We start from the raw sequence: 14,808 nt of genomic DNA on the forward strand, positions 1-14,808 counted from the left end.
GAAAGTAACTTTGTAATATGAAATGATGATGGGGTGAGTTAGTATTGCAGATGGACTTGTAAGACACCTCCTGAGTTGGTGGTTGACTTGCCCACTCCTCCCTGTTTGCAGACCTCTTTGCCAAAGTGCATTTCTGTGTGCAACTTTGAAGAATTCTAGAGGGGTTATTTGCAAAATTACAGCATTTTGGTAGAAAGAGAAAGAAGAGGTTGAATATATTAATCAAAAGGAAAGCAGACCCATCATAGTAGCTTTGCAGGGTTGTTGAGGCTCGTGTCCCAAGGAACCAGGGGCTTGCCCACCTGCAGTCTGCTTTCTTGCCATAGTGCATCCATGCAGTGGCTGGTAGCACACACTGATGCCATAGCTGTGGGTGTCTCCCTTTCATCTTCTGGGAACACTCTTGTGAGAGCCCTGGTGGTGCCATAACATATGGCTGTTGCCACTGGGAACACCCTGCTCACCTGCCATGGACTGGCTTGGAAATGGGTCGACGCTGCTGTGTTGGCTGAGGTTTAATGCTGGGCTGCTCCTCAGGCTAGCAAAGGTTTTAAATGTAGGATTGCAAGGATGGGTTCTCTTTGCAGCTGGAAGAGATGGAAGATTTGTCTTTTCCAGAAAGCATCCTTTTGGGGTGTAGGCAAACTTTCCTAGGACCAGAACGAGTGACACTGAAAGATGTATGGCATCACTTCATTACAGAAGCTTAATCTGTTTTGGTGTGCTTGAGCTAGTCTGTTATCCTCACTGTCCAGTGAGGAAAGGCAGGATGGAACTGGAGGGTACCTTTGCCAGACTGAAAGCAAGAAGGGAAGCAGTCAGGAGTGCAGGAGTGCTCAGAGCTGAGCCAGCTTATCAAGATGGCTGCATGTTGCTGCAGCACTGTGGCACTGCATCTGTGCCAACTAAGGAAAGGAGAACAAGTAAGATAATGTTTCCTGTGATGGGAAGCATGAGGAAAAAGATTTGAAGATGCTGCTCTCAAGTGATACAGTTGGATTTACTCTTTGTTGTGGTGTTCTTCATAGTATATAGCCTAGGACTCGATAACAGTGTTGTTTAGGCCATTTGGACTTCTTTGTATATCCTGAACTCTTGATTTGTATTCAGATGTGGGAATTGAATGCATAAGAGGTAAAGGTGCCTTTGAAAAAAGGAGGGCAGTTACCAGGGTTTTTTTCATTATTGACTCTTGATGTGAAGATATGTAAATATGGGGAAAACTATGTTTTTTTTCACCATATCAGTGCATCTCTCTCTATTGTGTTAGCCATTAGAATGCTGCTGCTGCTTCTGCTTCATGGCTGTTTCATGGTTTGTCATGTGGCTCCCAGAAAGATGGTATAATTTATGGGACTTGTTAAAGTTTGGCAGTTTTGCTGGGCTCCAGGCTGTAAGGAGTTCACCCATTGGCTTGTGAGCCAATGTGGTCTCTGATGTGAAACTCCCACATCTGCCTTCCTCCCTTCATGATGCGTGCCCAGGCCTGAGATTAACTTCTGGTTCTCTTTCTTCTTTGTTCTTCCCACGATTCCACAGGCTCGTCTGTCAGCCTTAAACTTTTCTGTAGGTACCAGTGTTCTTCTAGCCTCTGTCTTTTTGTCCTTGAATTAGTAGTCCTCTCAGTGAGACAGAGACTTTTCTTTGTAGCTGGGCCATCTCTATAAAGAGTCCCTGAATTGTAATGTTTGCTTCTGACAGAGGAAAAAAAAGTGGGTGAGTTGCTTTGAATTTGCATGCTTTTATTTGGGCCACACAAAAGAGCAAACTAAAGAAACAAAAAAGAGGCAAGTGACAAACAAAGAGATAAAAATGTCTTAATTTCAAAAGAATATCCATTATTTATTTGCTTTGCCATTATATTTAATTATTTCATTACTTCTCCATTACTTTCTTTTTTGAAGAAATTGTTTCAGGAGAGGAAATGGAAGTCTCCTTTTACCAACCAGTGCCCTGATCATTTTGGAAAAGTGTGACTGAAAGTAGCTATTGCTTCAGGAACTTGAGGAGAAGCAGGCAAGAAGGAGGGTGTATGTGTGCCATGTGCCAGGCACAGATTTTCTTTGCCTTGATTTGACTTTCATGCATCTTACTAGAAATGAGTGAGTTGGTGACTGGGCAGGGATCACAGGTGATACACTGGGGCTTGGCACACTAAGGAAAACCTGAGGCCACTTGGACTCCTGTACTGAGTGAAAATATTCAGCTTGATGGCTCTCCTGGAGTCTGACTGAAATAAGACTGGTAGTAAACAACTTATGTGCTAATAGCAGGGTGCCTTAGCGTGCAGGTGGTTTGGAACAGAAGTGAGTGCCTTTAAGCATTGTTTTACGGTGTTGTGCATTTCAGACTGAAAAATGGCCACAAGCTTTATTACTTTAATATTAACACTTTTTCATTACTCTCTCCCCTCCCCTCCTGCAAAGTGCTGCATTCATCCATTACAGTGACTCTTCTTTCCCCTTCGCCTGGCGTTTTTCACAGCGTGGGAGACGTGGGTGGCAGGAGGGACAGCTGAGGACATAAAGGCTCCTCGTCTGTTGCCGAGTGAAGCCAAAGCCCAGGCTGCCACCGGAGAACCTGTTGAGGGAACTCGCAGAGCCCTCAATGATGACAGCATCCCTCCTGCCATTGCTGCTGCTTTCCAGTGACCTGCCAGGGACTGCACCTCTTACGAGACCTTTTCCCATTAGGTTTTTCCATCCTCCCTCCTGCTCCTTGGTGGCAGGGGCTTTGCAGTGCAGATGTTGTTATCCATCCTTTCCCAGCCCTTGCCATCAGCTATTTCCACTGCACTTGCCACTGAGGGCTGTGTGCCAGGATGGTTTAAAATTGGGAAACAAGCAGCCATGATTCACAGGATTGAATTTACCCTGCTTTCTCCTGCAATGAGAAAAAATGGTGCTAAAAATATTTTCTTTTTGAATCTTATTCTTATATTCTCTTTCCCATTCCAAGTATGTCAAGTTTATCTCAGTGCTAGTATCAACTGTAACCAGAGTTAAATTAGCCTTCCTGTTAGGTCTGCTTGGGTTTCACTTTTCAACAAGCCATAGTCAAATAAATCGTGCCCCACATGTCTTTAAATTTCATTATCATGACCTAACTTAATTTGCTATAAATTATTTCTACCTGAGCTTCTTCAGCTGTGAACTTGCAGCCTCCAGTGTCTTGCTTATTGGATCATTGCCCAGCTAATCAAGATTTTTTTTCCTTCACAACTCTTGCTTTTTCTATCAGCTAGGTTTGCCAAAGTCAACTTGGCTGTATAACCTCAGAGAGACACACAAAGTGCTGATATATTCTTGTCTTTCAAAGAAGGTTTTATTGAACCAAGGCTCAGTCTGTTCCCGTTGTGCTCTAGTGCTACTGATAAAGACCTCTTTTCCCTTAGTAAAAATGTGACTTCAAGGGTTCTCTTCTTGGAGGTAGCCATTACAGCACTTCCCTTTGGTTCTTCCTTCCTTTTGTTTTCTCCTTGGGAGAAGTGACTGACTGGAAAATCTCTGCACATTCAGTGTCAAGCAGCTGTGCCTTGGGTGGTTTTTGGGGTTTTTTTGGTTGTTTGTTGCTGTTGTTGTTGTTGTTGTTGGGGTTTTTTTTGTTTTTTGCACACTAGTTTCCATGTCTGATAAAGGCTGGTGTTTATTTCCACTGAGAAAAGCAGATGTTTTTTCTTTAGAGCTGTTTCTTTTATTTAGGAGTAGGTGATAACACTTATTTCAGCACTGTGAACACTGAAGGCTTGCTTGCCTCTCACCAAACTGATGAGCTGTGAACAGGCTGAAGATTTTTGCTGAGTAAGGGTCAGAGAACCCTTAAAGTATTTCAGCCTGCAACCTCAAGTTGTAATAACAACTTGCTATCATCCTATGTCCTCAGAAGGGAAGCTTAATACAGCAAGTTTTTTATTACTTTGGAAAGAACTACATGGTTAAAAAAATTAAATAAATAAATTACCTGACTTCCTGGGAAGCCTTGGGGATACTGCAGAGCACTTATTTCAAAATGAAAACATGCTGATTGTTGCTTAGATGTAACACATGTAATTTGAAAAGTTCTTTAATGGCAGCTGAGGGCCTGATGTAACTCACCAGCAGATTAAAAAATAGCCAGTTTGTCTAACTTTCATTTGGAGAAAGTGGTAACATGCAGCTGTTGATGATGAACAGTGGAACATTATCTTTCAATATAGCCTTTCTTTTGAAAACAGACACTCTTGCTTGGTGTCTGGATCCTGGTGGAGCAGATATGGCTGCTAGAGTAGTTTAACTCTTACTGTGAATGTTGATACAGGATGCTGCCAGAACAGTGGGCACAAAATGTATTGCTCTGGGCACACAGAAGTCTTCTCAGTTCAGACATACTTCAGTCTGACCCAAATTTTTGGGCTCAATATAAGGTTTACTGGTAAAATGACATGTCATGTGGTAGGCAGGGGGTCAGATTAGATGATCTAATGGCTCCATCTGGCCTTAAATTCTTAATTAGGGAAGTGCTGCCAGCACAAGATGGCATTGAAGCTTTACACTGCTAGATTTTGCTTGCCTGGGAGATGCTAACCTGAAACAGGGCTGCAGAAGTTGTACTTGGGCTAGTTTTTTCCTCAGCTTCTAATGGCAGTAGCAGCCAGCAGAGCTAAAATTGGGTCCTGATGGGAACCTGGTAATTTTGCTTTCATGTAAGTAAAAAAACTCTGTGTCTGACTATTCCAGAATACCACATGTTGAGCTTTTAGAATTACAATGATACCTAAATATAGAAGGAAAATCTATTATTAGGACAGAAAAAAACAAGAGGTAAATTTCTCTGGCAAGCTAATGAAAAAGAAATTACAGTTATCTGAAGCTGCTCATGGATTAAAGTATTAGAAATGGGGATTTGGTTTTTGTGGTGGGTGGTTTGATACAGTAGGTTATGATACCTTTGCTTTACTTTTGGTGCAGAAATGGGAATTACATTGTGTGTATGTGTGGTGTTGCAGATGTGCTCTTGGCTGTCTCAGCTATGCAAGGGGCAGTGTGCAGGTGTAATAACCATTGGCACAGTAAAACCAGCATCACTGATCAGCCGGTTTCTTTGGCAAGCCCAAATGGCTTGTAGCTAACTCAGTGTCACTGGATTGTGAAAGGTCACTTGAATGTCTTTTAAAGTTGCTTAATTGATCTCATAATTATTCCATACTTGCTTTCTCTTTCAGTATTTTCTGAATTATATTGTTAAGTCACAGTTTTAATTTCATTAGGAGAAGCTTGTGGTTTTGTGGTGTTGAGCATTCACTTTTAGGTGTAGAGCTTTTAATTGGAACTTTCAAACTTGATTGGTTTCTTTTATATGTTGGCACACATTTTATTTTTCTTGCATTTTTCTAAATGAATTACTCTACTTCTGTATGCTTCTTTAAGGTCCTGTTAATACACAGGCAGCATATTTCAAAGCACAAGGAGCTGAATTAGTAACTGCTGAGGTACTTTATTTTTACTGCTGTCCCCTTTTGCTAATTTATCTTGTGGGTTTTTTCTTCCCTAAGAGTTTTTCAGAGCAATTGCCCTGGAAGTCTGTTCTTCTGCTTTGTAGTCTCATCTTGTGTATTACTATCATTCAGGTTGCTTCATTTTAGTAATAGCTTCTGCTGACTTATTTCCTTGCGAATTCTTAGTGCCATGAATAATTGCTCTATGTTTGTGACACTGGGAAGTTGTGTAGGAAGAGAAACAGCCTTGACTTCCTGGGTTTTAACACAACAGGGTAATCTAGACCCAGTAAAAGCAAGAGTTTGTGAAAGTGGATGTGGAACTGTCACTGTGGCACTTCCCCTACTCACATTTGCATTTCCTGTTGAGCTGTCTAACCCAAGAAATGGTTTCATCTGTCGTGACCCATTGTAGTTCAGCCATTCTCTGCTTTGTTCTCCTTCTCCCTGTTGTGCTTTGGAGTCTGCAGCACCTGTCCTGCAGGATTCCCCAGTGCCCAGGTAGTGTGTGCTGCCAGCAGCTGTCTTGCTGCTGCTTTGGGCACCTGATGGCAGCTTTGCAGAGCCACCAGTGTGTTCCCTGCTGAATGGTCCCTCCAGGTTTGCGTGCCTATTTCTGCCTTGCTGACTTTATTATCAGCACAGCCTCCCCCAGCCTAATTACAACTTCTGTCTTCTACTAAATTGCAGGAGCATTTGGCTGAACCTCAAATGAGCCTAAAGATCATGGTACACAGAACCCAATAAACACCCTTAAAAGTGGAAGAAAGGTCTCTAGGTGATCTGAATTTTGCTTATCTTTGCAAGGTGGTTCCTTAAAGTTTCTTAAATTTCTGATAACACAGTTTTGTTACCAGGAGTTAGATTTGCACTTTGCAAAAATAGAATGAGATTTTCAACTGGGCAAGGACACCATCTGCAGTCACCAGATGCAGTTTATCAAGATTAAATTGTAAGACTTGCCACTGATTGTGCTGGTAATCATTGAAGTAATCAGTGTAATTATCTTGTGATCAAGACGAGATTTTCTCTGATCTGATAGATTCTGCCTAATTAAGTTGAAGGAGCATCCATCATTAGCTACTGGAAAGAGTATGGCTCCAACTGGGCATTTGTCTGTTTCACTTTGATCAGCTTATTTTATAATATGGGAGAAAAATAAATAGGAATGTTGTGAAATTGACATCTTACGATAACCAATTTTCCATTGCCTTATGTCAGATTTCTTGAAAACCTACAACAGTGCTTATTCATGAAAGGCTCCTAGGTATTCTCTTCATAACCAGACTTTAGAAGAGATTTAAGTCTGGATCTCTTTGCCCAAGGAAGATGAAATATTTCCACTTGAGTTTATTTTAAGCTTTTAGAGTATATATCTTTTTCTACTATAGATCATGTGGAGGCTTGACTCAGCTGCGCTGCAACTGGAAAGGATTTTCTTGCCAAATAGAATGGTTGTTGATGTTTTCTCAGAAAATGTGTCTGAGACTTGGTGGAATATAATCCCAAACTCTTAAAAATGTTTTTTACCTTAATGCACACTAATAATCTAGAAAAAAATTACGAGGCTTTGGAGAACTCTTCACAAGTAGTCAATTGTATGTGTTGGAGCATTTTCCTTTAGCATCTGTAATGTGGTTCTTCATGTTCTTATATAGTGGTAAAAAAATATTTTGCAGATGTGTTTGCTGAGCAGTAACTGACATATCTTGAGCCTTTGTTCATTTCTTCTATAGGTTGTCAAGACAATTTCTTCCAAATATAGTGATAAATTATGTTAAAGATTATGATGTATCTTACATCTTGTGCCTTTCATTTTTAACTTGCTTTATGTTGCCACTACATATGCACTGTAAGTGTATATATAATTTTCTTTTATTTTTCAAATAGCATAGATGTGCATACAAAATGCTGTTTGTATTTCCCATCAGGGTATATTGCTCAGGGAAGGGATTTGAGCTGTCTGTAGTCTACAGCAGATGAAGAGGATGCAGGAGATAACAAGGAAAAGTAGGCAGTTCTGAATACCTTCTAAAAAGCAGGTGATTCAACCTTTGTTAAGCTCAAAAGAACAAGCTCTAACAGCATCCCCAACAGCTGTTTCTGTAATTTCCAGCAAGTTACCAAATTTCATTCCAAGAAATGTGTTGCCACAGAAGACTTCCAAGAGCAAAGCATCATAGGGAAGTTAGGAGATGATTGATAATATTTTTCTGTCATCAATCTGTTATTATATCTGTTAAGCTTCTCACAATTATTTATCAGCTGAGAGTTATGAAATAATTCCTGACTTGACGTGAAAAGGGAAAAAAGTCAAATGCATTTTTTAACATGAACCCAACCCATCAGTCTTAAAGTGCTGATTCATTTGCCCACACAGTATAATTAAGATGTTAATCTGTAATAAGGAGTGATACATTCAGCGATCTCACCATCAGAAAGTAATTATAGCTTAAAATGTTCATTTGGCTCTCCTCAACCATTTTATTACTCTGTGACAGGTAAGGGAGGGCATTCATAGCTCAGGATCTATAAACCTTTTCCTACACACTTTGCTTCTACAACTGGAAAACGTTTGTGGTTATATATAGATGCCTATACTGGAAGTTTTTTGGGAACAAAATGTCGACTGAAATTCTGAGTCCTGTCCTAGGGGAGAATATTAGAGTTTGAGTACATTTGGTGTTCCATTAGATAATGAATCCATTATGTAGTTTAAGTTCAGGCTCACATCATTAATCATGACATTTCAATTATGCATAGTATCAGTGATCTTTTGTGCCCCTTTTTTCCCACCTCAGTTGCCATTGCCTTCTATTAAGTTCTCTTTTTACTGCTTTAGGATTTTTCATGTTGCCATATTATGAAATCCTGAAATTCTTCCACTGCTGGAGACTTTCATCTGGGAATTTAAATGACCTGGCACCTTGCACGCAGCTCGTGGCACCTCTAGTTTGGTGCTTCATGGCATCTTATCTGCCTGCCTTCAAGGTGTCTGAGCTGTGAAGCAGCCAGGCCTCCACGTTTGAGGAGTGACAGGGAGAGATGCGTGAAAGACACGAGTTGTCCTGGGAATCCAAACCAGGTTCTTGTTTCATCTGCTAAATGGAATGTCTCATGTTGTCCTGGAGCCGTGGAGAGGGCTGTGTTGCCTGACTGGCAGTCTGTCTGTACAGCTGGTAGGATTGCGCTTCCCTGTGGTGTGCTGACAGCACACAGGTGGCATTGTTTTAAAGGATTTTATTGTTTGTTTGAAGGAATTCACTTGGAACCCGTGCAATTTGTTGTTCTATAGTTCACAGACAGCACAGTGGTCAGAAGTGGCTGCTGCATTCCCCTTTGGGTCCTGCTGCTCCCATCCAGCTCGCAAGTATCATCACTTTCCAGCTCAGTACCCACTCAGTCACATTGCCATGGTGTAGTTTTATCATATATCCATAGGTATCTAAAAAAACACCTGTAACTTCTTTTTTTTTACACCAGTCTTCTTGTGTTTTGAAAATCAGTGGGCTGATTCAGCCTGCAGATGTTGGTGGAGCCAGACAGGATTTCGTGGAGGTTTTGCCCGACGTGCACAGACTGTGCTGGCCTCCAGAGGCACAGCCGCTCTCAAACCTGGTGCACAGGACAGCCCAGTGTGCAGCTTACTGAGAGGTCTGTGGTTACCAGCAGTGTAAGATTTATTAAGTGTAGGATGTATATAAATAGTTATTTCTCCAAAATATCTTCTCTGTTTTAACTCTTCCTAAATATGCCATTAGCAATTGCTTGGGAGTAGTGGTGGCAAATCTCTTTCTTTGGGTTCAGGTAAAATTGTCCTGTCCTCAGTCCTCTAGCAAACTAGACTTTTCTGGCTGGATAATCACCTCTTAATTTTAGCCTATAATCTCCATTTTATGGCTGTCTCATCAATACTAATTACAAGAAGATAAAGTAGTATATGGCTTTTTCTGACAACAGGGAAAGAAAGACGAGTACAAAGTAATAAAACACAGCTCTATGGATGGGGGAATAGCAAGGCATGTGTGTGTGTGTTTTGTGACAAGGAGACTGGCATTACAGGAAGCAGAACTCATGGGAAACAATGCATTAGAAAGGGGCTTATTTTCTATTTCAAAGGTTGATTTGCTAAACTCGATGTAACCCAAAGATATTCAATATGGCAAAGTTAAGACCTGCTTTAATAGAAAATAGAAAATTAGATTTATCAATGAGCATCTTTTCTATAAGGCAACACAGTCAATGTCTTAAAAGAGGGAAAAAGTTATAATATTGTCAGGTCTTTCAAAACTATAAAACACCTCACTTATTTCCTGGAAGTCAGTTAAAATAATGATCTTTTTACAGTGCTCCATTTAATGGATTTTTAGTTATAAAATTTTAATATTTATTCAAAGTGCAAGTTTGCTTTAAAGATGTCTAAAAAAAGAGCCCTGTAGGAGTCTTATTTCCTGGACTTTTCTAATTCTGTATCAAAATTCCGATGCTGGCACACAAGAAAGTTGTTACTCCGAAGGGTAGGACTTTACTTAGACCAGGCTTGAAAAGTCGAGCTCTTTTTCTGAGGTCTTTTGAGGGCTTACTGGGAGTTGTGAGCTTCTTTTGAAGGCAGTAGAGCTGTCCATAGAAATAGGAGCTGTCTCTAGGTTCATATATGAGTTGTATGGGCTATACAAGAGGAGGATGGGAGGCACCCTGACATGTGCACCCTGATGTGGAGGGCCTGCAGTTGTTTTTGGGGATACCGTCAGTGTTAGCTGAGGACACAGTGATGTTTGTCGTGGACTCTGTGATCCCAAGGAGTGTGGAGCTCTGCAGTGCCATTTGGGATCCATTTTCAAATTGGGGCTTCCCGGGGTACTGTGCCTAAAGTTAGTAGCAAAGTCGCTTAAGCTTTACAGCTGTATATCCTCAGAAGCATGGCAAGCCTAGAGGCAGGTGAATTGTGCATCAGTCCCTATGATGCACATTCTTAGGAAGCTGGGTTGTACATATTTTTTTCCAATTTTTCTGGTGGTTGAAAAGTGACAGACCAGACAGATTGAGTACAGTCATGATGCAGCCAACAGCTCACCCCCTGTGGTTGATCTGTTGGCTTCTTCCCTTTTCCCAGTTCTGATCTTGCCTGCTCGTTTGAGCACATCAGCTACAGTAGCAATAAATTCCTTTCTAATCATGGCACCTTCAATAACCTTAAGTACGAACTGTGTGTGCTGATCGTTAGTAGTTAACTGTGACCCCTTTGACATTACTGGAGTAATAGATGCATCTTTTTCATCAGTGGGCCCAGCTTTGGAGACATTATTCTAGTACCTTGTGTTATTGATAGGTAAAATGGAGTTGCTCTCACTGCATTTCCTTCCCAGTGAAATGTCTGTGCTGTGCAGCCCATTTTGCACGTGTAAAGGTTGGTGTAGTTGCTCAAATGCCAGTGAAGGCATAATTTGGCTTATGGGATCTGCACAAGTGATTGTGCATGAGATGGAAGTATCACTTGACATAAGAGATCAGCACTGAAAACCCTTTGTAACTAAACTTTCTGACCCTAGAATCTGCATAAAACTCTACAGGTGGCTGCCAGCTGTGCTGTCACTTTCAGGACTGTGTTTTAGCTGCAGCTTGATGCCACAGAACAGACCACAAGGCTTTTTTTCCTTGGCATTTCATTATACTGTATCCCAAAGAAAGAGCAAAATAACATCTTACAAAATATCTGCAATATTTATCCAGTTGTTATTGCTAGGAGGGTGTGTTCTGCACAATGTGCTTGTCAGCTTATGGAATGAAGATGCTTTTAGGATGAGATCTTTTTCCATTTTCCCCTTTTTGCTTGTTTGTGAATTATAACAAAAATTAAAGTCCCCTGTGTCTCTTGTCACTGAGTAGTCCTTACAGCCTGTGATCTGGTGAAAGCCAGTGTGGCACTGTGAGCAGAGAGCTGCTGCTTATTCTTCCTATCAGTGTTTGACAAGCAGGCAAAACCACTGAGAATGCTGTGTGTGGGTTTGGAGGCTCCTGTGTTGGCATGTACCTGTGTGATTGTGTATTAAATACATTAGGTCATGGTTTTGTCTTTATCGTGTGAGATCTTGCTTGATGAAAAGCTGTCAGAAGGGTAATGGTCTTGATTTATTCCCCAACAGAAATGTTTGGGAGTTCACCTGACACTGTCTGAGAACTCAGGGAAAATTCCAAGTAGAAGTGTTGTCCTATTGGAACAACTTGAACAAAGATACTTTACTGTCACAGGTAATTTTTGTAGTGCTAGAAAATTATTTTTGAAGGACTCTACTGAAATGTAGATACACAGTATGTGGAGAGGGCATCTGCTAAACAAATAGGGAGTAAATCTCTCTCTCACATCTGAAAGATAGAAATTTGCAGGCAGAGTGTCATCAGCGAGTGTCTCCATTGATTTCACCTTAGGGCTGAGGGGGTTGTGTGTGCAGGTGTGTTCAAAATACTATGGTCAGAATACCTCTCAAACTTGGTTGTAGTCTCTGCTTTTTAGTCCTCTGAGAGCACTGACTGGCCCTCAAGTGCAAGGATTTGGTAGCTGTTCCATTCTTTTATGGAGGCAGAGGATATGTGAGTACTTGGGTGGTCACCAAAGCTGCCGTATGGACTCTGAAAGTCTCAACACCAAAGTAGAAACCCCTTCTCCTAGTCAGACATCTTTAACTACACATATATGATTGATTGATTGTCTTTTTATGCATCTTTTGTTTTCTTAGTATTGCCCTAAACAACAAAACATCTCAGTCTGTGTAATTTTTCAGATGTTCTGTACGATGGTTATCGGATTTCTTATCCTCGTAAATATTTCTCTGAAGACAAAACAGCATAAATTAATATTGCAGGCATCTTGTCCTGGACTTTCTGTGTGACTTTGTTGAGTCTATGGTGCTTTTTTCCATGTTGGTAGTTGGAGGAACTAATGCTTCCTCACATCACTAGTTTATTGTGGGGAGAAGTTATTACGCAAATAGATAATTTAGTAGTGGTGCATTCAGGAGCTAAGATATGGTCACTGCACCTTGTTTGCAGTAAAGACAAACACTTGCAAGTACCTGACACCTGCAGCTCAGTAGAAATCTCATTGTGTATTAAAAGCAGTGTGATTTCCCTGAGGAATTCAGGATTTGTACATTTTCTTACGTCGTTGGATGTTAGCACTGAGTGAATGGTCTTGAGGGAGCTTGAGAAAAGGAAGCCTTGAAAACCTGTTTAAATTGCAAGACTGTAAAGAACTCTTCTGTGCAATCTTCTGTCTGTAGTATTATTCTTCTGCAATATTTGACTTGGTGTTAGGTATTCTATGTTTGTACTTGTATTTTAGAAATATGCACAAAAAGCCTTTTTATACCAAGTGCTCCTGGCATTGCTGTCATTTCCCTGTGCCTTCGTTCACTTTTTAAATTTTCTTTTTCTTTATTTGCAGATTTATAATTAATTCATATATTTATTTTAATTCTTTGTCATTTAGCTCTTTGTCTGTAGTCATTAGTGTTTCTTGTGGTATATCTCTCTTGTGTTTGTTCCAACTTTGACACCTTCTTTGTGCTTTGTTGTGTTCCAAGTAAGAGGAAATTAGTCACAGATCTTCCTATTGGTCTTACAAACTGTTTTCTTTTCTTTCTTGCAGTCACTAGAAATAAAGTTCTTGCTCTAAGTTTATTGTTGAAACCTAAACCTCAGATATCCCTTAGATTGGATATTCTGAAGCGAACAAAGCTCTGTTTACCCTGACTGAAGCTCAATCTCATTGTATTTCTTCTGGTTAATTTGCTGGGAATTTGCTGAGCTTTGTTCTTATTCAGGCAAGTTTTGTTGACTGGGTTGTTAATTGCAGGTTTAGACTTCTATTTGCTCTATCTATCAACTTAAAACATTGCAAGTTTTTTTCCCCATATTCATTTACTTAGTTAGGCCTTTAGAAGAGGCACTGCTTCATTAAACACTATCCTGCTTAGTCTGTAATGACTCTACTTCTTCCACTCTAAACACATTAATACATTAAATAGTTTCATTTGTCTTCAGTGGGATGAGGATGTTCTACATTGTCTTTGATGCTTGGGGCCTCTTTGATACATGCTCTTTGGTGATGTACACAGTACTGTGGAGGACCCAGCAGAGTCCATGCTGTATTTCCAAGGTGACGGGGTGATTTTAGCCTGTAAAGCAAATTTGATATTTATTTGTCACACTCTGATGAGAACGCTATCATTTTTGTGCCCCTATAAAATGAAGCACCCAGGTCTTCGCTCTTTCCCCCCCAGTCTCTTCCTGCAGTAGGGCTCCAGAGCTGATGGTGGGAAGCCACTGCATACAAGTGGTAGGTGATGAGATGATGCTCATTCTGAGGTGATGAGCTGGACCACTCATCTACTCTTTTGGTGCAGCAGCACACTACTGAGGCATGTGAACATGAAGGGAAAAGACAATAGGTGGCTGTTTTTCCAGGGGACAGGCTGTCCTGCCACAACACCCAGGGCTGCTGGAGGGAGCAGCAGATTGCCAGCTCTGAGTGCCAGGGGGAGCAGCTGCCAGCTCCAGCTTGGCCTCTGAATGGGCTGCACATTTTAGCAAGTACTTAGCACTTTTGGGCAGGCTGGGAAAAAACAACTTCTGGAGCTTATCTCCTTTGGTAGCAGATTTCTGTCTGGTCTGAAGAGTAGACACTGCAGTGGCCAAAGAGCCAAAGGGAGGAATGGGAAGGATGCACCCAGTGCAATAGGGCTCTTTCACATAAACGCTGTTTTTTCGCAGAGGTCATGAAGGATTTCTTTGACGTGGGAGGTGCTACCTCACCTCTCTCTTCTCAAAGGGAGGTTTTCATGCTCTGCTTAGTTCTCTTCTAAACAGTTTTATGTTTCCAGAGTTAACTTCACAATTTCTCATTGCTAACAATTAAATCTCCTTTTAATTTTAGAGTAGAAGTTTTATGGAATACAAGTATAAGCTTTGTGCTTAGGTTCTTGGGCAATCACTGATTTGAACAACAGGTAAGTTGAAGATTAGTGTTAATACACTACTCTCTCCACTAGTTGCAGTGAGAATATGCTGAACTTTTGCCATTCCCAAGCCATGGAGAAACACAAGTAATGTTCGTGTTGTTAAAATTGGTTTGGGTAATTTTATTTTTCTTTTCTTGTGGGGCTACTGACATACTTGGCCTCAGCAAAAAGGGTTAAATAGAACTTGAGCTATGAGTTTGAAATGATACTCGACAGATCTGATCCATATTACTGCAATGTGTCAGCAACTGCAGTTGGTATGTCAGTTCTGCAAGCAAAAAAGTGCTTGCAATGCAATAATGCAATTTTTTCTTTTTC

General features: G+C 40.8%; 1 protein-coding gene across 5 annotated transcripts in view; it reads left to right on the forward strand.

Annotated features, from left to right (window-relative positions):
• LRRC3B (leucine rich repeat containing 3B) overlaps window positions 1-14,808 on the forward strand; it is a 45,155-nt gene that overhangs the window by 27,928 nt on the left and 2,419 nt on the right. Inside the window, exon 1 of one of the 5 annotated variants that reach the window (XM_088164303.1) lies at window positions 11,737-14,478. The exons of the other annotated variants lie outside the window; for them this stretch is intronic. The gene's annotated coding sequence lies outside the window, so the exon portion shown is untranslated. Of the gene's footprint in view, window positions 1-11,736; window positions 14,479-14,808 lie in introns of those variants that run through there. 5 annotated transcript variants of the gene reach the window in all.

The sequence above is a fragment of the Sturnus vulgaris genome, chromosome 1, assembly GCF_052056855.1.
Source record: "Sturnus vulgaris isolate bStuVul1 chromosome 1, bStuVul1.hap1, whole genome shotgun sequence".
NCBI lineage: Eukaryota > Metazoa > Chordata > Aves > Passeriformes > Sturnidae > Sturnus > Sturnus vulgaris.